The 22521-nt window shown below is 39.1% G+C and overlaps 1 pseudogene across 1 annotated transcript; it reads right to left on the bottom strand.

Moving 5' to 3' along the window:
- Window positions 1–844: 844 nt before the first annotated feature.
- On the bottom strand, window positions 845–22459 carry LOC306650706 (small RNA 2'-O-methyltransferase-like; annotated as a pseudogene). Its single transcript, XR_013766789.1, has 2 exons — window positions 22277–22459; window positions 845–2881 (listed from the first exon to the last, which is right to left on the bottom strand). The product of XR_013766789.1 is annotated as a small RNA 2'-O-methyltransferase-like (transcript).
- Window positions 22460–22521: the final 62 nt, after the last annotated feature.

Raw genomic sequence — 22521 nt, 5'->3', positions numbered from 1 at the left:
AAGCTCAGCCTACAGCTGACCTCACTACTTATTACTAAATAGAGAGGCAGTTGGTCAAGCAGGGCTAGAACTAGGGTAAGGTGAGTGACGTATATGCCTTGAATACAAAAATCGATTAAAAAAAAACATTGTATTGAAATACGAGTTATCTTACCATTTTTATGTGTGTACGCCCCCTTAAATTTTGTATTTGAAGTGTGTGACTCACTTGACCCACTCTAAGCTTGGCCCTGATTCACATGTTGGATTGACCAGTGAGGCTAGGAGCTAAGAGCTGGAGTTAATTAAGAGACCAGAGTTCATTTTGAGTGATAGCCTTCCAATTAGTTAAAAGATTTATCTAACTCCCCCGACTCACACACACACACACAAAGAACTTATTGGATTTCATTAGGGCAAGGACTGTAACTCCATATATCACCCCCTGCCAGAGTTCTAACCCTTGATGACCCTTTCTGTGTTAATCCAGGACTTAGATATATAACCACTAGGCAAGAAGTCAGGAAACAAGGGAAATACTAACAGTTGAAGGCACTAAAGCTGGAATCCTCCATTGCCAAGGAGTGTATTAGTCCCAAAGCACTAGGGAGGGGTAAGGAAGGCCTTTTGGTTAAAAGCAATGAATTTTCCAAGGTGGTAGGCTTGGTTACATTTAGCTTCAGCAAACTCATAAAAAAACAGCATAAGGGGCTGGGGTTGTATCTCAGTGGTAGAGCACTTGCCTAGCATGTGTGAGGCACTGATTTCAATTCTCAGCACCGAATATAGATAAATGAAATAAACGTCCATTGACAACTAAAAAATTATTTTTTTAAAAAAAGAACGCCACCAGAAGAGACTTTTAATAGTTTATGTTTTTAAAAGAGGTTCTTGTTGGATTTCTATATTTCAATGAATGGCTAATATAATTAAGCCCCCAGGATGAAAATTACAGGACTGTAGAACAACAAATAGGATGGCAAATGAACGAAGCAATCTGTCCACTGCCTTCACTATGCAAATGAGGAAACATGCACAGAGAAAAGTCTTACGCTTATAGGTGATAGGGTAGAGGAGGAAATAAACACTTCACATTATAAACACTTCACATTATCTGCAGAAAAGATATAAAAAGAATACTGAGTCATGGCACAAGCAAAGAAATCAAGGGCAATGTTTATAAGGTGCCAATTTTTAACTCCTAATAAACATTTCAAATCTGTTCACTACTCTTCAAATCTAACACCTGTCTTTTTCTTCTGGATTTCTCTTCTTTTTTTTTATTTTCATTTAAAAACACTTTAATGCCATTTCAACACATGGCTCTAACACCAAAATACGGGTAAGTTCAAAATTAGTACATTACCATATCCAATTTCTTCATTCTTGAGAACACAAAGAAAAATTCCAACTTAAAAAGGAAAGCACACTGCTTTTAGTTAAACCCTAAAACCTTTCTCAGGTAGAGAGCTGTCTGGCCTACATGTCAGGCATCTATCCACCAGTTTAGGAATGTCTCGTGTTAAAACTTTTTAAAAGTTACTTGAATCGTGACAACGCAAAGTTTAAATTCTAAGTCAGCCCAACTATCACGGAGTCCTTGAACTTCAGGAAATGTAGATGGATCAATAATCTTCAGACCAATAATCCCAAGATTTATACAGCTCGTCCACGACTGCAGAACCGTCGATGCTCAGCTGCACCGAGCCAGCAATGAGTGATCTCATCCTCTCTTCGTCCACTAAGCGGTGCACTTTGGGATAAGCAAGGAGTCTTTGCAGGGGTACAAAAAATTTATCTCCTTCACAGAAGGGTTTTGGAAAATTCTCTATCCTGGCTTCTTCAGCCTCTGTGAAGACTGCTCCCAACACTATCTGGGGGGCCCCCAAAGAGTCAGTGCAGCCTGGGTTAGTGCCTGAGTCCTTCTGCTCTCGCAGCACTCGCTGCTGTCTCAATCTCAGCCGTTCCTCTAGTATCAACACTTCCCCAACCAATACAAATTTGAGCATCTTCTCCTGCTGTAAACTTGGGTAGGAGGTTTTATAAACAGTTTCATAAACGTGTTGATTATGCTGCTCTTAAAAGCACAATCCTGTTGCCTTCCCACTATTTTTCTGGAAGACACCTATCTGGGTACAATTTCCAACATGCTCAGCTCCAGCAGGTGGTTCCCCTACCCCAGTAAACTCCACAGAGTAATGATAACGATTTGCCACTTGTAAAGCCCAGGACTGAAACTCCATTCTATTCCACTCAAATTTATGATCTGCATCTCTTAGGGTCACTGTGGGAAACAGGGGGTTGAATTCAGAGTTTAGTGTGCTGATGACAATCATGGCTGGAGATAGGTACCCAAATACCACTTCGGGAAATCTGGCCAGATCATCTGAATCCAAATGTTCTATTAATTCAATGCATGTTATCAAGTCAAATCCAAGCAAATGAGAATCTCTCTCCACAACAGAGCCATGATACAAGATAACAGTCAAATCCAGATCTCAAGGCTTTACAAACTCCCCCAAATAGGGAGATAGCTGATGTCCATTCGACTGTAATTTTTCCTTATCAATATCTACTCCAACAAGCCGTTGAATACATGGGTAGATTTTTAGCAGCCTTAGGAGATCTGTATCACCACATCCCAGGTCTGCAACCTTCTTGGGTTTATGTTGATCCACAAAATCTCTAACAAACTGGTATCGTTGTTTGTATAATGGAGGTTTAAACTTAATTACTTTCTCAGGGCAAACTTCTTCAAAATTACCATCAACCACACTATTGCACTGTCCATTCATTTCTTCCATCTTGTTTCCAGGTTTTGTGGAGAGAAAACAGATATATCATTTAAGTTCTGTATCTGAGGATCAGCAGCAACTCAGCTTCAAGTAGGAAGCACATCAAGCTGGAAAGCAAAGCGCAGAGGACTGAGCCTGGATTTTTCTTCTTAAAGTCATCTAATTGATGTACTCCTGTTCTCTCTTGCCCTCCTCCCAAGACAATGATTTAAAATGAAAAGCTAATCATATGACTCTTTCACCTAAAGCTGATCACTTCCAAAACTTATGACTGCTTTTATTTGCTTTTTTTTTTTTTTTTTTTTTTTGGGGAGCTGGGGATCAAACCCAGGGCCTTGTGCTTACAAGGCAAGCACTCTACTGACTGAGCTATCTCCCCAGCCCCCTTATGACTGCTTTTAAAATAAAGACCAGAATGTTCAGCATGGGCCACTGAACCTTGCCTGCTCTATGCTCTGTCCCACCTCCCCTTCACTGCCAGCCACGGTATTCTTCCTCCTCCTCTTCATTGATGATACTCTAGATCTCCTGAGCTCCCCAATTCATCAGCATCTGCTTCCTCCATAGAAGGCCCCCCTTTCAGAAAAAATAACAGAATGAATCAAACAACATTACTTTATGTAAATTTATGATTACACAAATGGTATGCCTTTATGCCATGTACAAACAGAGAAACAACATGTATTCCATTTGTTTATAATAAAAAAATACATTATAAAAAAATATGCAATAAGAGAGCCTCTGTTGATTTAGATAGTTAACTATAAGAAATGAGGCCCAAACTGGGTGCAGCAGCACATGTCTGTAATCCCAGCTACTCCAAATGCTGAGGCAGGTGCATTGCAAATTCAAGGCCAGCCTCAGCAACGTAGACTCTCTCTCAAAACAAAAATTAAAAAAGGGTAGGAATGTAATCCAGTACCGCAAAAAGAAAAAAATGAGGTGGAGGTGCAACATTTAGGGGGAAAAAAAAAAGGCCCCCCTTTCATTGGCCAACCTCTACTCCTTCTTTAAGTCACTTCCAGCAGACAGTCTGCCCTGACTACCTCTCACCAAACACAACCATCACCCCAATTCTGGGATGTTTTTATCACCCCATAAAGAGATCTCATATCCATTAGCAGTCATCTCTCTCTGTATCTATAGATTTACCTATTCTAAACAATTAATATAAACAGTATTATACAATATGTGTCATCTTTCATGATTGTTCTTTCACTTCAGATAATGTTTGCAAGGGTCATCCATATTATAGCACATGTTGTTACCTCATTCTTTTTATAGTTGAATAACATTACATGGTATGGATATATTGCATTGTGTTTATTCATCCATCAGTTGATAGACACTTAAGTTGTTTTCACTTTTGAGCTATTATGAATAATGCTGCAATGAATATTCATATACATGATTTTGAGTCATTCTCCTCATCTATAACTTGTATATGTCGCCATGCATGGTTTCCAAGTCCTGACCAATTCTAATATGTCATTTTGGAGAGAAAGAAGTTATTTTATATTTTTAACTCAACACCATAATTGCAAACTATATATTAAAACTTGAATTTGTGCTACAATTTAAATATCCATGTAAGAGTATTCAACTAGATAATGACTAGTGTATTTTCTAGTGCCAGGTAAATCTCCCCAGTGACTCCTAGAACTTTGCTTCAGAAATGCCACTCCTCTACATTTTAGGTTTGTATACCTTGAGTTTGTTTTCCTCAGGCTTATGAGCCTATGCCTGGCCTTATTGAAATTCAATCAAATCTGTCTTTTTTGTGTTATGGTGCTGGGATTCAAACCCAGGGCTTTACACATACTAGGCAACCACTCTACTAAGCTATACCCCCTATCCCAAATGTCTTTAATTCTCCAATTTTTCTTTGAATTATTATCCTATTCCACAAAGAGTTGACTTCCTTCCTCATCTCTCTTTTCCTTTCCTCTTTTCAGAATCATCTGCACATGAGTTCCATGGACCAAGAGGCTCTTATAATCTGAGTTACAGAAAATAAAGATAATGAATTGAAGAATTTTTCTAATGAACTCTATCCTCACTTCTTTAAAAATAATCAAGAAACCCAATATATTATTCAATTCTATTGAATTCATTTATTGAGTACCTATGTGCCAGATACTGTGCTGGGTGCTGAGCCTACACATATCAAACAGGTAGAGTTCATGGAATAGGTCCCTGGGCTGTTGGCCAAAGAGAGGGGATGTTGGACCAACTCCAGGGCCATCACTGTGAGCACTTCTCAGGCTGTGGTGTGTGGATGATGGTAAGTGGAGGATGGGAGCAGGGGTAACACAGATGAGCTAAGTATTAGGCCAGGGGGATAGCAGGTGGCAGGTGTTGGTTCCCAGCTGTGTGGGAAGTTGTGCCCAGTAAGGAAGAACTGCCAATGTTTCAAGAGAAGCCAGAAGTCTAGTTTCCATGTGAAAAGCCTTACTTCTTAAGTATCTTCTCAATTTAGAACACATTGATAAGTTCTTTATTTATACTTAATGCATTTATGTCTTCTTAGGCTTGGCAATTAGAAAAGATTAAAAAGACCAGTGGGCAGGTGAACATTAAAAAAGGGAGAGTTCCTAACTTCTAGGAATTCATCACCTGGAGAGAAAAAACCAGACATGTAACTGAATGCATTGTAATAACTGTTTCAGTGACAAGTGCCATACAATCTCAGAAGCAGCAGCAAACAATTCTTTCTACCCGTAAATTATAGGAGGAGTCTTAGTGAGGAGGCAGGATAATGGCCTGGAAAGACACAGAGAGAAGATAATGATATTTACTAAATTTCTTCCCTTAGGGAAAAAGAAACTAAATTATCTAAACTGAATTGTCTGGCTTAATAACTAAACCCTTTATAAAGAAACCAGAAAGTTTTCAAAAAAATTAAAGAAAAAAATATTATTTGTCTCTATATCTCACATTATCATACCCCTAGATATCTGGCTAATTAAAATCTGTCACTTTCACTAAAGGTACACATGGAAGTGACCAGGTACACATGGTCCAGTTGTCCATCTCCTGGTGCAATGTCACCATCACTACCAACACAGATGAACCTTGTGTTGGAGGGAACTAGAGCTATGTGTCCTCAGTGGAAATGAGCCCCATAAGCAAGAGAACTCTGCTTCACCTGAGAACTTAGTTCCACACTCTTGGAGAAGTAGCATGCCTCTCTCAGGATAATTCTGAGCTGACTCCCAATTCACAAAGGGAGATTTATTGCTTTCTAACATGAACTTTGTCCCTGGGTAAAACAGTTCCCAAACCATCTCTTCCATATACCATGTTTGTACAAGTCAAAACTACACATATCAAGTACCTGCTTTGGGTGAGAAATTCTGCTAGACACTGGAGTACCAAGAGTAAAACCAGACTGGGCACATAGCTCAGTATCAGAGCACTTGCCTAGTATGCAAAAGGCCGTGGGTTCCATCCCCAACACATATATAAATAAATAAATAAAATAAAGAGCGAAAACAGCCAGGTATGGTAGCGCACACCTATAATCCCAGCTATCTGGGAGGCTGAGGCAGGAGGATTGCAAGTTTGAGGCCAGCTTGGGCAACTTAGTAAGATCCTGTCTCAAAATAAAGAATAAAAATGGCTAGGGATATAGCTTAGTGGTAGAGCATCCCTGGGTTCAATCCCCAATACCACAAAAAGTAAATAGAGAACCAACAGTCCCTGCCACAGAGGGGCTCATAACTGGCTTCCTGAATCATTTCACAGATGAAGAAACTAAGGTTCTGATTTTTTCCCTCTAATCTGGTCATTCTGTTTTTTCCCTCTAATCTGGTCATGAGATACTCCCTTTATTGAGTACCTTCCTCACTTCACGGATTTTTCAGGGCCCAACTAAAGACCTACCTCTCTAAGAGGATTTCCTGATTCCTTGCATAATTATTAGCTTGTACTTTCTCTTAATTTCTATTTCAAAAAGTCTGTACCTGAGAATTCATTTAATTATTCTTTGCTTTGTATTATTTCTTCAATAATTTTAAGTGTCTATCTTAGTACTCCATTGATATTATAAGCTTTTTGAAGGTAGGAATTATCTTCTAAACTTTGGGTCTGGACACATAGTTAGTTCTCAATATTTATTTAAGATTTAGTTTATTGGATGGCAGAAACCAGCTTTTGAGCAGACTAGTAATGGAGAGAAAGGAATAGTAAGCAATGCTTCCATCTTCAAGGGCTAGTTTGGTTCAAACACAGCCTTCAAATTCCAGCTGACCTAGGTTTAAAGAACCTTCCAAAGAGAATAATGTGGAAACAAAATCATATCTATGGCCTATCTGATTGGAAATTGGGTCCATCACAGTGACACAAAGGATGATGTATTATATGGGAAAACATCTTCTGTTGTGTCGACCTCAAAAGCCACCCTCCAGAGCATTCTAAATTTAATGTGTTGATCTATTATCTGGGCACTTATCTAAGCCCTTCGAGATATTTTAAAGTTAAAAGTAACTTCTTTTTCTTACTGCTATAAAGAGCTGTTTTCATCCAGGCACAGGGATGCACACCTATAATCCCAGCTTCCCTGGAGACTAAGGCAACAGGGAGGATCACAAGTTCCTGGTCAGCCTGGGCAACTTAAAGAGATCCTGTCTCAAAATTAAAAAAAATAGAGTTAGGGATGTAGTTCAGGGTAGCTAAGTGGTAAAACACCTCTGGTTTCAATTCCCAGTACCAAAAAAAAAAAAAAAAAAAAGAGTTGTTTTCTGCTGCCTCCTACTGTTGCTTGTTTAACAGAAGAGGGCACTTAGCAGAGAAACAGACAGCAACTCTGAAACTCTGAAGCATTATAATGCATGAGAGAGCATGAATACTGGCAGTGGGAAAGGTCTGAGCCTTTGTAGCTTCCCTCTCTGAAGGAGGACCATAAAAGCCTCTTTATTTCCTTCTTTCTTCAACTTACTTGCAGGATGAAAGCCCAAGAAAATCCTCACCCTTTTTCTACTCCCTGGACTGTCTCATTCAGAGAGAACTGGATAACTGATGCCTTGTTGAAGGTGAAGGACAGGAAGACACCCAAATAGCTGGGTTTACCCTATGCACTGGAAAAGACAAGACCCTTAGGCTTTTCTGGTTTCTGGTGGGAAGTTTGGAGTGGATCTTTTGATCTACATTGCATCTATACTTTTCTATTACATCAGAACTTCCCCCTAGTACTTCAGGAGAACTTTCTTCCCTAGTAGAAAAGGGTTTTGTTTTGTTTTGTTTTGTTTTGTTTTGTTTTGTTTTGTTTTTGAAAGGAAGAAAAAGAAAAAAAATCCATCATGAGCAGCAGCTTATCTCCAACTTGCCTGTGAGGGGCACAGTGTTCTCAAATTTTGATAACCCTCTTCCAGCTTTCAGTTGGCCAGAATTTGGCATGGTGCATGAAGGCATCTGACCTCTTTCACTGAAGACCATTTTTTGTTGTTGTTTGTTGTTGTTGTTGGATTTTGGAGTCTTCATTTGTTTATTTTGCACTAGGGATTGAACCCATGGCCTCCCACATACTAGGCAAGTACTTTATTACTGAGTTACACCCCCAGCCCAAAGAGAAGGATTCACTGAAGAGATTAGAAGAAGTCATGAAGGAGAAGAGAATCCTGTCGGTAGAACCAAAAAGTTTATCCAATCTCTAGGGTTCTGCCATGTTTACTGCAGCGACTCCTGGCACGGTATCTAATACACCATAATTACACAATATGGATTGATAGTAGCAGTGATAACTACTATTCAGTACTTAGCTCATTGCTTAATGTATTGAAAAATACATAATAAAGATATGTTGAATAAATGAGGAAATAATAGAAATAGTATAGCATTTATTGATGAATCATTTTTCAATCCTCACAAAACCCATAGGAGGTCAGTATTCCTATTATTCCCATTTTGTAGATAAGGAAATCATGATTTAGAGATATTGAGTAACTTTTCCAAGTCAATATGGCTAGCAAGTGATGGCAGATTGCAGTTAGTTGTGTCCTTCTCCACCAGCAGGTGCAGTCTTGCACCCCAGACTTGCTGTGAAAAAAAGTATGATAAGGGTAGATCTGGAGAAGTAGGCTCATGACCCCCTAACCATGTATAATAACAATAACTGCTGGAACATGAGGATTCTGTAAAGTAGGGGAACCAAACTGAGAAATGAGACATCCTAAATAATCATGGGGCCTCACATTTTATTCCTTAAGTTCCCCCTCTCATGTATATATTTAGCACTTTCCAAGACTTCAGCCAATATATTTCCCTTTTGACTAGTTTCTGTATATGAATAAATATATTCTGCATTTACTTTACTTTGGTAAATTATAAAGAAATGAATAACCCATGGTGCTAGCTTAATTGATGGGTTATCATCAAATGACTCCCCAACATATTGCAAACAAAATGTCTTGAAAATTGTCATTTTAAAACCCTATGTCTGAGGCTGGGGTTGTAGCTCAAGTGGTAGAGCCCTTGCCTACCCTATGGGAGACCCTAGGTTGAATTCCACAGCACGGAAAACAAACAAAAACTGTGTCTGCATTTCGATTTTCCTAATACAGGACTCTTTTCTATCTCATCAGTAAATAAGGAAATTCTATTCTGTTCTTGCAAGAATGTTCATACAGTGTTGTTTGAAATGGCAAAAAATCCCAATCTAATCGTCCATCAATAAGAATATTTTTAACCTTGAACCCTCTGAGAAATTATTTTTATTTTATCTCATTTTTATGTTATTATTATTGTTACTGTTGTTATTTTGGAGTGCTGAGGATCGAACCCAGGGCCTCCTCACACATGCTAGACAAGTGCTTTACCACTGAGCAACATGCCCGACCCCAGGAATGATTTTTAATCAAATAAGTTCATAGCACATTGCACAAATCAGTTTCAAAGTCAGTATTCCTTTCTTGGATAGATTTCGAATGTTTATCGTTTAATATGTCCATCTTGTAGCCTTTTCCCATATATGAATAAGTACAAACACTCCAAATAGGGGAAAGACACATCCACACAATTGGTTTATTAACTGCAGAAAGTTGTGTGACTTTTTGTCTCCCAATGGCTCACTTAATTGTGAAATGCTTTATTTAGTTTACTATGGTTCAGGTACTGGCCTTCAGAAATACAAGTCAGAAACCTGATTTGTCTCTTCACTCAAGGTGAATCTGTGTCCCTAAGAGGGCTCGCATCAGCCAAAAGACTGACATGTGATACTGGAATATCAATTTATTTTATTTTTTGGAATGTGAACATGCATGCATGACACATGTGCATGTACATGTGGTATCGGGGATTAAACCCAGGAGAACTTTACCACTGAATCAAATACCCAATCCTCTTTATTTTTTGAGACAAGGGGGGAACATAAGAAGCACAATTATAACCCCAAAATTTACTGATGAGTATGGAATCCATTACATTTAGCTATGATATATTCACAAGAATGTAAGGACCACAGTGACAAAGATGTTTGTCTAATTTTTCCACTGCTATAATTTCAGAGGCTATAACACCTGACACAATAAAAGTCTGTTAAATGAATGAATGAATACAAAGATAATGACATTCATCTCCACAATATACCTATACTTGTTTTAAGATTGAGCTACTGAAGGGCTGGGATTATAACTAAGAGTTAGAATACTTGCTTAGCACGCAAGCTCAGTATGGGAGGAGGAGGAGGGGAAGGGGAGAAGAAGGGGGTGAAGGAGGAGTGAGAGGAGGAGGGGGAAGGAGGAGGGGGAGGAGGAGGAGTGAGAGGAGGAGGGGGAAGGAGGAGGGGGAGGAGGAGGAGGAGGAGGAGGAAGAGAACTGCATCAGAGAATTGCTCTAAGACAGTGCTGGATTGAGTGATGCTAATTTTGGTCACAAACATTCTTTTTTTTCCCTATGCTTCCAGGACTGACCTAGTAGACATCTTTAGTTGCCTGCCCTAGAACCATTCCCTTCTAATTCCTTGCTAACAGAAACCCAATTGTGTTCTGGGTAGCAATGTGTCCAACTTCAAAGTATCATAATCACTCTTAACCAAATATAGCCTCTCCCTTCACCATTACCAGATATCAGTTTCCCAACCTTCTATGCAGCCAATCATAGTCACACTACCTACAACTATCCAATGAGATGAGAGAAAACTTCTGAGGCATTCCAGGAAATTATTTCCCAGATAAAGACAGAGCACTGGGCTGGTGATGTAGTTCAGTGGTCAAGCACTTGCCTAGCAAGCATGAGGCCCTGAATTCATTTTGCAACACTGTGGATGGTGGTGTGGGGACAGAGCCTCATTAGGAGAAAGATTTTTTTGCTCCTGACCATACCTTCCTATAATATGCTAGTGTGAGGACCTGATGCTTGGAGTTATCACAGCTCTCCTATAATCATGAGATGAGTTGAGATGGCTAGCAGAGTTGAAGGGTTTTAAAAACCCAAATCCTTAATAACATGATTAATTGCTAAACAAGTCCTGGAACTGGGTACACTAGTCTTCTCACTGAGCTTTTGTTTTTAAGTTTTTATTGCTTAAGCTATTGTAAGTAGGGTATTCTGTTAGCTGTAGTCAAAAGCATTCCTGCTAAGTGAAATAAGCAAATCCCGAAAAACCAAAGGTCAATGTTCTTTCTGATATGTGGATGCTGACACACAATAGGCTGGGGGAAGGGTCGATGGGAAAAACTGTAGAATGAATCAGACAATATAACTTTCCTATGCTCATATATGAATACACAACCAGTGTAACTCCACATCTGTGTAACCACAAAAACAGAAAGTTAAACTCCATGTATGTATGATATGTCAAAATCATGCATAAAAAGAACAAATAAAAAATAAACAATATTTAAATGTAAAAAAAAAGTTACAAAAGCATTCCTAACTTAGTAATCAAGTTCATTAAGTAAGTGTATATTTTCTCTCTCTCTCTCTCTCTCTTACTGAGGATTGAACCCAGGGATGCTTGACCACTGAACTACAACCCCAGTGCTTTTTATTTTTTATTTTGAGATAGTGTCTTGCTAAATTGCTTATGGCCTCACTAAGTTACTTGGGCTGGCCATCTTCCTGCCTCAGCCTCCCAAATCACTGGGATTATAGGCATGAGCCACCACACCCAATTTATACCTTCTCTTTTTTAGGTATGTTAATATAGTTTACAGTTGAATATTAACTGTCTTGGAGTACATTTTTAATATCCTCACTTGATGAATTATCTGTTGATTTTAAGTTTCACTTTCAGAAAGTGTCCTAATTACACTCATTTCCAGTTTCTCTACCCATATCATGAAACTGCCCCAACTGTGATAGCACAGTACTTCAGGTCCTTTCCCAGTGCTTCTCCTTTGCTTGATATGTTACCTCTTTCAGATCTTTCCACATTTCATCTGTTATCATGATAAACAGAACTGATTTCATTTTCTGGATTAATTAGAAGTGGCTGATTTTATCATCAACAAAAGCTAGAGAATTTCATTCGTGGGAGTCTGATTATCATGTTTTAGTTTATCTCATTCCAATTACCTGGTAATTACACAATGTTTTAGGTTTTTCCTTTGGTGATTTTTTTAAGTGACAGGTGTAAGATATCAGTAACAAGAGTAGTTCTACATTTCTTTTGTCCCACCTGTTGTTTGTTTGTTTTGTGGTTTAACCCAGTGGCATTCTACCATTGAGCTATACCCCCAGCCCTTTTTAAAATTTTTAATATGTGACAGGGTCTTGCTAAGCTGTTGAGTCTGGCCTGGAACTTGTAATGCTCCTGCATCAGCCTCCCAAATCACTGAGATTACAGACATGCACCATCGTGCCCAGCTTTGGTGTGGTTTTCTTTGTGTTTATGCTGCTTTGGATTCATTGAGATTCTTGGTCATTATTATAGTTTTCACTGAATTTGGAACATTTTGGGAGTTGAATGCAGAATGACAAAATTGTGAATTGTGTTTCATTAACATATATTACTGAAGGTAAATGAAGTGTGCTTAACCAATAGCACAGCTCTTAAATTAATTTTTGTTTTTAACCATGGCTTAAGAGATTAGTTACTAAAAGAAAATTTGGTAAATTGTGCTATCTGCTGTGCTGCACTATAATAACTACACAATTTCTCCCTATCTGGTACAACAACAACAACAAAAATCTGTAAAAAGGAGAAAGGAAAAAAGTTGTGTTAACTAATAGGTTCTACATCATGGTCTTTTTGACATTTTCTCCTACTTTCATCTTTCCTTAAACCTTCTTCTTTAAAAAAAAAAATCTGCAATTCTAGCCAGGCATGGTAGCACATGCCTGTAATCTCAGCAGCTCGGGAGGCTGAGGCTGGAGGATCAAGAGTCCAAGGCAGGGGCTGGGTTGTAGCTAGGTAGTACAGCACTTGCCTAGCATGTATGAGGCATGCAGGTTCGATTCTCAGCACCACATATAAATAAATAAAATAGAGGTCCACCGACAACTAAAAAAAAAAAAAATTTAAAAAGGAGTCCAAGGCTGGGGATATAACTCAGTTGGTAGAGTGCTTGCCTTGCAAGCACAAGGCCCTGGGTTCAATCCCCAGCACCATGAAAAAAATAAATGAATTTTTAAAATGTAATCTGATTAAAAGCATGCTAAGTGAAAGAAGCCGGTCACAAAAGAACACAAGTTGTCAAAAGGAGTCCAAGGCAGCCTCAGCAACTTAGCGAGGCACTAAGCAACTTAGTGAAACTTGTCTCAAAATAAAAAATAAAAAAGGGCTGGGCTGGGGACATGGATCAGTGGTTAAGCATTTCTGGGTTCAATCCCTGCTACCAAAAAAAAAAAAGAATCTGCAACTGTGGTTTGTGGTGGAATGTTAATTAGATCATAGATGAGATCCACTTTTCAAGTGAGATGGAGTGTAAACAATTTGTCCTAGGCCATGTGTTCTGAGACATTTTTTTTTTTTTTTTTGGCTTACAGGATGCAAGGTTAGCACTCTATCCCTAGGCTATATCCTCAGTCCAAGATAATATGGTCTGGATTGGATCTTGATCACATGATGCCTAGCCAGGCAGAAGATTTTTTTTTTAAAGTAAATAGTAGAAAGATCAGCAGAATCAGTAGAAGGAAGGGAACAGGGCAAGGGAGGAGGAGAGGGAAAGGGGAAAGTACTTGGGACTGAATTAGAGCATATTATATTCTATGCTTTTATAATTATGTTAAAAGAATCCTAATGTTATGTATAACTAAAAAGGTGGCACACACCTGTAATCCCACCTACTTTGGAGACTGAGGCAGGACGATGGCAAGTTCAAGACCAGCCCAGGCAAATTAGCAAGACCCCATCTCAAAATAAAAAAATAAAAATGACTAGGAATATAGTTCAGTGGTACACACCCTCAGGTTCAATCCCTAAAGCTGAAAACAAATTGCTGCTTTTTCTGCCACATAAATATACTCAGCTCACCTCCCAAAAGTACTTAACAAGTCCACTATTCTTTTGCCTCATGACAGAAAGTTGGCATGCTCTAAGTCACTAGCTTTGATGGGAAAAAAAACATACTCCCAGTCAGATGAGTGTGTATTTTATCTATTAGGGAAGAACATAAATGAAGAACTGTGGACCATTTTCAAGTATGGGGACAACTCCCATCTTAGAAAGAATAATGGTATTGTGGTAACCAGATTCATCTAGATGTTCAGAGAATAATTTCCCTTGAGCAGAAAGTCCTAGGGCCTCTGCAATTCTCCTTTGTGAAGGAGTGTGGACATGGGTAGCTTCCTGCAGCCTCATAGGGTGGCAGGGATCTCCTAGCAAGCTGATTGTCTACTTGTCTTGAGCTGTAGGCATTTCTTTTTTTTATATTTTTTTAGTTGTCAGTGGATCTTTATTTTTGTTTATATGTGGTGCTGAGAATCGAACCCAATGCCTCACACATGCCAGGCAAGTGCTCTACCACTGAGCCACAACCCCAGCCCAAGCTGTAGGCATTTCTGACCAATATTGCCTACTTACCAGTTTCATTCTTGGGGTGGAAGTGGGAATGCAAGACAGAGGAAGAAGTTGGAGACACTGGAACTATCAAAAGTATTCCCTGTTGTAATTTAAACAAGGCATGTGTGGGGTTAGAGGCATGGCTCAATGGTGTACACAAGGCCCTGGGTTCAATCCCCAGAACCAGGAATAATAATAACAGTGAACAAGGAATGTACTCATAAAACTTAATTTGTGAAAATTGGACCAAATGTTTCAATTATTTACATTTTTTTTTTGCCTAAGCTCCAGTCTTAGGATGGTATTTAACACAATGTCTATGTTTATATTTACCTTTTTTTGCCAGAAGATCTATGCAGGCTGTAATTGCACAGTAATGTAGTAAAAGATCTCTTGACTAAAAGTTAAGAGACCTCAGTTGTATTTGTGATTCTGCCCATCAGCTGTGTGATCTTGGACTAGTACTTTAACTGCTCTAGGTTTCAGGGGTTTGGGGTTTTTTTTTTTTTTTTTTTTTTTTTTTTTTTGTGCTGAGCACCAAAGCAGGGTCTCATGCATGTTTGGTGAGTACTCTACCACCGGGCCACAACCTTAGCCCTAGGTTTCAGTTTTAAGTAGTCAAAAAGGAATCTGAATTAGAGAATCATTAACATTCTGTACTAGGATCTCAGCAGCAGAGGTTGAAAGCATTGGAAGGAAAAAAAAATCCCTTATACTTCCAGACTATATTCATCCAGACCATCTTTATTTAAATGGCTGATTTTACTCCTAATTTTTCCTGACTATAGAATTTAAAAGTATAATTAATTGTTTTGTGGACTACAGCAACACATATTTTTTAGTTTGATAGAATCCAGATGAGAAAGTTGGACATATATTAAAAAGTAAGTAATAATATATGGAAATTAAAACTAAATAAAATTAGTGCCAAGCAAAGCATACCACTTGTGTTAGTCAGCTTTTCATCACTGTACTCAAAATAACTGACAAGAACAACTTAGAAAAGCGAAGATTTATTTTGGCTCATGGTTCCAGGGGATTCACTCCATGATTAACTGACTCCAAGGCAGAAACATCATGGTGGAAGGGTATGGTGGGGGAAAGTTCTCAGCTCATGGAAGCCAGGAAAAACAGAAAGACAGAGTGAAGTGACCAGGAATGATATAGTCCCTAAGGTCATGCCCCAATTACCTACTTCCTCCAACTATGTCCCATCTGCCTATAGTTTTCTCCACCTCCCAGTAAGTCCATTCAAATTATTAGTTCATCAAATGGATTAATCCACTGTTAATCCACTGATAAGGTCAGAGCCTTCATGATCCAATCTTTTCACCTTTGAACACTGCTGCATTGCCTAGCACATGGATTTTGGGAGGACATTCCAAATACAAACTATAACATGACTCATGATAGGCGCTAAGAAATACTAGTTGCTAGGGGATGGGGTTCAGTGGTAGAGTATTTACCTAGTAGGCATGAGATCCTGAATTTGATCACTAACACCACAAAAACTAAAAAATAAAAGAAATGCTAGCTGTACATATTTCTTCCTCTGCTACAGCACCCACCTGTAATTAATCTTCAAAAGAGATCTTAAAATGTATTACAACTCTCTCAATCTTAGGGGCCTGTGTCCCTTTTTTATCTTCCTGCACCCTTCTGCTACCTCTATCATCCTTCTATGAAGAGTGACTCACCCGCACATTCTCCACCTCCAGGAGGAATTCTCAGGCAACAACCTCTGTGGTAATCAGTAGACTCTGCCAAACATCACTCACATCAGGGCCAGAACATGGGGCTGCTCCTTGTTCCTCAGGCCAAACAGAGGTTGCCTGGGTGGAGTTTACTCTCTTGCATTTCCTTCTTTGAAGTATCCTCTATTTTCCTGTATTCTCTGTTGGTACTTAATTACCAGTTTGCAGATAGTACAAAGATTGGTAAGCTGGATTTTGAACTTTAAAATCTATTGCATGTACCCAGAGGCCATAGGGAAAAGTGGGGGTGTCTTATATTTAGAGCTTAATAGGCAATTATTTTCTATGATCTTCTTACTGAGTAACCTCCATACCCAGATTCAAAGAACTGATCCTTTCGGAGGCCTAAGAATGATTGATTGCATTTTTCAGATCTCTTAAGAACTTATGAGGAGTTAAAACCTTGATCCCTGAGCTGACTGATGAGTAGTAGTCTTCCCTTAGGACACTGCACCAAGAGAGAGAAAGGATAGCTTAGAGGAGGTAGGTCAATTGAATGGGTTACAAACTGTATCTCAATTCTGACTGTACCTGTTCTTTTTCTCCAGGAGGCTGGATACCTTCTGACCATAACTAGAAACTTATGGGCCTGTAATATTGAACTGTAAGTCCCCAGACAACAGGTACAATGCTGTATGAGTTCAATTTTCATCACTATATGAAATACCTGAGGAAGGCTACTTTATTAAAAAAAAAGATTTACTTAGGTCGCAGTTGTAGAGGCTGGAAGTCCAAACACCACGTTCTGGCAAGGGTTCCCCTTGGCTGCATTACGTTGTGGCAGGAATGCATATGTAACTATGAGTTTGTTCAGTCTCTTTCCCTCTTCTATATGAGGGAAAGATTGAATCACCAGGATTCAATCATGAGACTCTACCCTAATAACCTAATCTGATAATTTTCAAAAGGCCCCACTTCTAAACATCACAATCAGATCAAGTTTCCATCTTATTAATAGCATTAACATATGACTTTGGTGATTCAACTCCTGCATGTGTTTGGGGGGACAAATCATATTCAAGCCATAGTACCTGCCATATTTATTTCAATATTCTCTAGTCAATCTCTTATAGACTTTAATTAAAGTATTTGTTAAATGCTGACTTATAAATAGACTTTTACTGCCCTTTAAAAGTGTGGCAGACAGACTCCATGGTGGCCTCCACGGTCCTGCCTCCTGGTGTTCATGCCTTTATATGGCCCTCTCCCTTTCAATGTGGGTGAGATGTGTGACTTGCTTCTAATTCAATATGGTGTAGGTGATAGGATGTCATTCTCAGGATTATGGTACATTATGTAAGACTCTATTTGGCAAATAAAAGCAATAAAAGTAGATAAACTGGACTATATAAAACTTAAAGACTTCAATATATCAAAAGAAACAATCAACAGAGTGAAAAGGCAACCTGTGGAATAGGAGAAAATATTTGCACACCAAATAGCTGTAGGCAAAAAGAAAACAAAAACAAAATGACAAGTGCTGGTGAAGATGTGGAGAAATTAGAATCTTTGTACGCCTTTGATGGGAATGTAAAATGGTGCAGCTACTATGGAAAACAGTATGGAGAATCCTCAAAAAATTAAAAAGCTGAACTACCATATGATCCCGTAATCCCCCTTCTGGATAAATACCAGAAAGAACTGACTCGGTGGTAGAGTGCTTGCCTAGCATGCATGAGGCCCTAGGTTGAATCCCCAGCACCACAAAAACAAAGCAAAACAACAACAACAACAATTGAGCAGGGCACCTGGCAACTCAACTCAGGAGGCTGAGCAGAAGGACTGTTAAGTATGAGGAGAGCCTCAGCAATTTAGTGAGACCCTATCTCAAAATAAAAATAAAAAGGGCTGGTGGTATGGCTTGGTGTTAGAGCATGTTGGGTTCAATCTCCAGTAACCACACACACCCTAGGGGGAAAAAAAAACATTGAAAACAAGATCTTGAAGATATAACTGCATTCCCATGCTCACAGCAACATTACATAGCCAAATGTCCACTGATGGATGAGTGGATAAAGAAAATGTGGTACATATACACAATAGGATATTATTAAACCTTTAAAAGGAAGGAAATTGTGTCCCATGCTACAACATTCATGAACTTTAAAGAAGGGCATGATGCTAGGTGAAATAATTGCCAAAAAACTACATGATTTCACTTACAAGAGAAAAATAAATCGAACTCCTACAAACAGAAAGTAGAATATAGCTACCAGAAGTTGGAGGAAGGAAAAAATTGGGAGCCATTTTTCCTAGATACAGAGTTCTAGTTTTAACAGAAAGTAGAATGTAGCTACCAGAAGCTGGAAGGAGGGGAAAAGGGAAGCCATTGTTCCTGGACATAGAGTTTCAGTTTTGCAAGATAAGAGTGTTCTGGAGAGCTGTTACACAACAATGTATATATAGTTGTTATGGTTTAGATATTTGGTGTCCTCCAAAAGCTCGTGTGTAAGACAATGCAAGAATGCTCAGAGGTGCAATGATTAGTTTATGAGAGTTATACCTAATCAGTGGATTAATCCACTGATATGGGTTAACTGGCAGGTAGGGTATGGTTGGAGGAGACAGGTCACTGGGGGCATGCCTGTGGGGTTTATATTTGTCCTTGGTGAGTGGAACTCTCTCTTTGCCTCCTGTTGCCATGCTCTGAGTTGTTTTCCTCTTCCATACCCTTCAGCCATATGTTTTACCTCACCTCGGGCCCAGAGTTACCGAGTTGGCTAACCATCGAATGAACCTCTAAAACACTGGAGCCAAAATAAACTCTATTCCTCCTTTACATTGTACTTGTCAGGTCTTTTGGTCAAAGCAGTGAAAAAGTTGACTAAAACAATAGTCAAGACTACTATATTACGTATTTTTAAATGGTTAAAATGAGTTGGACACAGTAGCACATGCCTGTAATCCCAGCAACTTGGGAGGCTGAGGCAGGAAGATTTCAAGTTCAAGTCCTGCCTGGGCAACTTAGTGAGACCCTCTCTCAAAATTTTTCACGAGTTGGGGATGTAGTGCAGAGGTAGAATATTCCAGGGTTCAAGCCCCACTACTGGGGAAAATAGGTTAAGATGATAAACTTTATGTTATGTATTTTCTACCACAATAAAAAATTTATACTGTATCTTGCAAACTTGTAAATGGCAATTCTGGGTAAGGTCATGTGGCAAGGAAATACAGGCAGCCTCTAAAAACTGCAAGTGGTCTCTAGGAGCTGAGGGAGCCAACAGCTGACAGCCAACCAAGAAGCCAAGTTCCTCAGTCAAGAAATGAATTCTGTCACCTGGTATGGTGGCTCATGTTTGTAACCCCAGTTAGTAGGGAGGCTAAGGCAGAAGAATAGCAAGTTTGAGGCTAGCCTAGGCAACTTAGCAAGACCCTGTCTCAAAATAAAAAATAGAAAGTGCTGGGAATGTATCTCAGTGATAAGAGTTCTTGCCTAGCATGTGCCAAGCCCTGGGTTAAATCCCCAGTACTGAGGGAAAAAAAAGAACTCTATCAACATCAACAACTTGAGTGAACTTGGAAGTGAGATTGCTCCTCATGAGAATGTAGCATAATTGACACCTTGAGTAGAAGACCCACTCAGCCATGACTGGACTCCTGACCCACAAAGACTAAGATTAAGCGTGTGTTACTTTAAGCCACTAAGTTTGTGGTAATGTGTTATGTGGCAGTAGATAACCAATATAAAAGGGATTGTATAAGCCAATCTGTTTTCAAATAACTGACTTCTAATGGCATGATCTTAGTGAGAAGAACCTTTTGGGCCTTGACCTTTATAGAACCTTGAAATAGAAAGTATTCATGATAGAGAGCAATGGCTCTCCGAGCACTGGCCAATAAAACTAGTCCTAAGTCAACATTTATCATTCTATCATTTCCTAGTTTGGATAATTTTGTAACCCCTGTGGGTCTCAATATTTCCCAACTGTAAAGACAGAATAACATTACCTACTTGAAGATAGTTGTAAGGATCAAATGAGACAATGCAAAACACATAGGCCACACTGGCTTGGCAATTTTTCTTCCTCCTATTCTCCCCCTATTCTGTTCTCTTTCTCACAAAGATCAGATTCTGTTGTAGTAAACTATAAACACATTTCTAAAAGTAAACTGTACACCTCGAGGGCTGGTTGCAAAATTTGGTGATCCTTTATAACCCCCAAGTACCTTGCACAAGACTCAACAAATACTTGTTGATCTGTTGACTCTTTTAATCAAGTTAAAGTTTTCCAAATGCGAGGTACAATCACTATTCTAAAAAAATTAAGCAACTCAAGTAGAAAATGCTTTTGTTTTTGCTTCAACTAGGCAGCTATCATTAGTGCTTATTCATGGAGGTCTAATTTACTGCTATCAGTAAATACAACAAACTCTCTTAAATGCTTTGTCATTTTAGACAGAAGCAGAGGAGGGAAGGACCTATAGTCACCCATGAGGTATAGTCTGAGGTGTATGTAGTCCATGGTGTCAGGAAAAAACACTACTAGTAGTAACTCACGTAGGTGAGAACCAATGCTATTTTTAAAGATCCTTGAAAAAGATATTTCACAAATTCCCATGGTGACCCCCTGTGCATGGAATCCCAGGAGGGTGGGGAGGGTAACAGAGAATGTACTTCCAACTTATTTTCTGTGTGCAAAGGCAATGAGAATACTCATTGAATACTGGGGGTGGTCATTTGGTGATAGTTCAACCCCTCATTCTACAGACTTAGGATGCTCCAGGAAGCCCCGTTTTTCTCTCATAGCAAAAATCATCCTTTGACTTATCAAGGACCCCAAGCAGGGCCATCCAAGCCCTGTCTCAGCAGGATCTGTATGGGAAAGTGGGTTGTAAAATAAGTCATTCCTCATAGGCTTGAATACTTGTTCCAATGGGTATAATCCAGACTATAATTCAACCTGCCAAATATTTCTATTTTATGGCATTTAAAAATTATTGAGGAATTCAAAAAGCTTACTTTCAAAAATTCTAGAAAACATAATACACAAGCTTGTATTCTTTTAGTCATCAGAGTGATAATGTCATCACACATCCTATAAATATATCATTATTTCAAAATTAAAAGGTTAAGAGAAGCATAGTGGATGGAGCAAGTAGGGATTATAAATGGCAATGGAAGCCAGAAGACGTTCACATATTATGAAAGAAAAAAACTTCCAAACCCCAAAGACCTATAAGCAACAGAATAAATTCTTCAAAAACTTTAAGATGAATTAAACACATGCTTAGGTAAGCAAACTGAAACAGTTTGACAAAAGCAGACCTTCAGGCCCTGCACAGTGGCACAACCCTGTAATCCCAGCAGCTTGGGAGGTAAGGCAGGAGGATCGAAAGTTCAAGACCAGCCTCAGCAATTTAGCAAGGCCCTGAGCAAAATATCAAGACCCTGTCTGAAAATAAAAAAATTAAAAAAGAACTGGGGATATGGTTTAGTAGTTGAGTGCCTCTGGGTTCAATCCCAGGTAGAACACACAAAACAAACAAACAAAAAAGCAGAACTTCACTAAAGAAAATTATAGAGAATGTACCTGAGCCAGAGGGCAGTGTTTCCACAGGAGGATCAGAAATTTAAGAAGGAATAGGAAGGGAAAAAGTAAGAAAGAAAAAATTTTAACTGTAAAAATTACAAGTATAAGGGAAAGAAATCATTGAGAAAGCCAAAGAGATTACCTTGGGAAATTTTAGAAAACACCATATACAAGCACACATTGCTTTAGTCATCAGGGAGATGACATCATCATATTTCAGGTTGCCTCTGGAAAATTCCAGCAAAAGTGGAAAAGGCAGATGACATCGGGACTCACAGATGCTCTGATTCTTCTCCTACCAATAAAGGCTAGGGCCCGTCACAAAGGGAATTCTCTATATTTTAACAGTGGTCACTCAGGGCCTCGAGAACATCCAGGTTGGGTTTCCGGGAAGGCTCCGAGAGGTGCCGCTAGAGGGCGCTACTAGAGAACCCCAATGCGGACCTCGACCCCCCACCAGGCCCTGCTCTAGCTTCCGATTCACACGGGCGCCGGAAAAGGGCGGTGTCCGGAAATGGGGG

Source organism: Sciurus vulgaris (assembly GCF_902686455.1).
Source record: "Sciurus vulgaris genome assembly, chromosome: X".
Lineage (NCBI taxonomy): Eukaryota > Metazoa > Chordata > Mammalia > Rodentia > Sciuridae > Sciurus > Sciurus vulgaris.
Note: the sequence above shows the minus strand (reverse complement) of the source record. Positions and strands in the feature narration are given on the sequence as shown.